General features: G+C 45.4%; 1 long non-coding RNA gene across 1 annotated transcript in view; it reads right to left on the bottom strand.

Annotated features, from left to right (window-relative positions):
* LOC109368084 overlaps positions 1–574 on the bottom strand; it is a 2,369-nt gene extending 1,795 nt beyond the window's left edge. Inside the window, exon 1 of the long non-coding RNA XR_002115759.2 lies at positions 252–574. This is a non-coding gene — a long non-coding RNA (uncharacterized LOC109368084). The remainder of the gene's footprint in view (positions 1–251) is intronic.
* Between the last annotated feature and the right edge of the window lie 1,402 nt (positions 575–1,976).

The raw sequence follows: 1,976 nt of genomic DNA, 5'->3' as shown, positions 1-1,976 counted from the left end.
TTTTTTCTTTCTTACCCTCTACCAACATCCATCTTTTTGTTGTGTTCTGTTCTTTGGAAAGTAGAGAAACTACGTGGCTTAAAATTGTAAAAAAGGGAAACAGCAGTTAATGCTGAATATTACAGGGTTTCAAAGGGGATTTCCTCTGATAATGAGCAGAAAGAAGACTTAAATGCAGGCCCCCAACTCAACCTCGAGTTTTATAACCAGAATAATGAATGTTAAGGATTTTATTTTCTGTGCCTTCTTACCTTTATCTTTTGACTCACTGAATCTTCAGTACTTTATTACACTTTCTGGGAGGTGAATCCCATCACAGGAGCACATGCAGATCACCTTCACACTGCCTGGACCCAATGGCACCAGGTGGGGACATCCAGGGTGTGACTCACCAAGGGCTGGATTGTCCTATGTCACATTGAGACCCATCATTCCAGGTTTGTGTCTTCTGGACGAATTCTCTTCACCTGCACAGCTTGTCCCTGAGCTAAAAATGAAAATTATTTCCTTTGTGCTTGGTCTGCAGGTTTGAAGAGTTCAAGAATTAAGACAAATGTGAGAAACTTAAACAACCTTTTGGGGAAAAAAAAAAAGAAAAAGGGTTAGAAACCTGGCTCCCTTAAGGGTAATTGCTCAATTCCCTTAGGCTTTAGTGTGACTAGGATTTAACAGAACACACTGACTTTTGAAAACAGAGGTATGGACTTCAAATCACCTTTTAGCAGAGGGCAGAATTTTAACTCCTTGAAGGGCCACTTTGCATGATTTTATCCTTACTTGCTCGATCTTTGCTCTTTTTGCCTTAAAGTCCTTAATTTTTTCCTAGTGTAGTTGGTAGACAAGCAGAAAGCTTGAAAACATGGCCAGAGAATCGCTGACTGGCTGAGGCTGGCAAGAGCTCTGGGTGCCTCTGGTCCCATGCTGCCCCACCAGAGCCACCCAGAGCAGGGTGCCCAGCCCCACATCCTGGCAGTTCCTGCACATCTCCAAGGACGAGAGCACATGGCTTCTGGGTCCTTGTGCCAGGGTGCATCACCTGCAAAGCTGCCCGGTGTTCAGGGGAACCTCCTGTGCTGCAGTTTGTGCCCACTGTCTCTCCTGGCACTGGGCACCACTGACAGCAGCCTGGCTCTGTCCTGTCCTCCTCGCACTCTCCCTTCAGGTGTTTATGGACATTGATGAGATGTCTCTGAGCCTCCTCTTCTCCAGATGGAACAGTCCCAGCTCTCTCAGCTTCTACTCACAGGAGAAGGGTTCCAGTCTGCTGATCATCCCAGTGACCCCATGTTGGACTCCTTCCAGAATGTCCATCTCTCTTGTACTGGGTGGCCCAGGACTGGACATAGCATATATCCTTGAAGTTTTGGTGAATAAAAACCCAAAAATTCTCCTTTTAAGTAAAAATCTCACATTTTAAGGCATTCCAGTGACATTTGAGTACTGGCTCTCTACTGTGTGGCACTCAGTACTGTTAATTTTCAAGACACAAAGACCATTTAATGCCATGGGCTTGCACAGCCTCACGGCCCACCAACAACCAGGGTGACCACAGAGATCCAGCCAGCCCTGGAAGCTGCCTCTGAAACTTTGCTGTAGCATGAGAGCACAGCCCAGGAGTCGCTCAAAGGCTTGTCAGATTGCTAAAATAGCTCGTGTGGAGGTGCTGACAAAACCGTGCCTTTGCCACAGTCCAACACCTCCAGTCCTCACGGGGTTATCAGTGACGTTTGACTCTGAAGCATTTTTTTGCTTGCTGCCAATAGCTATTCCCCTTGACCTATTTGCTTTCACATGCTTTCCCTTTGACATGGGTGCTATTTCTTTGCAATATGTAAACATTCAGAAGGATTTCCATGTTTGTTCTTCACCCAGTGAGGCCTGTCTTTCACCGCTAGCTGGAAGAAGTGACATGCACAAGCAGCCATATCATTTACAACTTAATGTTTTTTTTTTCTTTTTTTTCTTTTTCTTTTTCT

Source organism: Meleagris gallopavo, chromosome 6 (assembly GCF_000146605.3).
Source record: "Meleagris gallopavo isolate NT-WF06-2002-E0010 breed Aviagen turkey brand Nicholas breeding stock chromosome 6, Turkey_5.1, whole genome shotgun sequence".
NCBI lineage: Eukaryota > Metazoa > Chordata > Aves > Galliformes > Phasianidae > Meleagris > Meleagris gallopavo.
The sequence above is the reverse complement of the archived record's forward strand: the minus strand, read 5'-3'. Positions and strand labels throughout refer to the sequence as shown.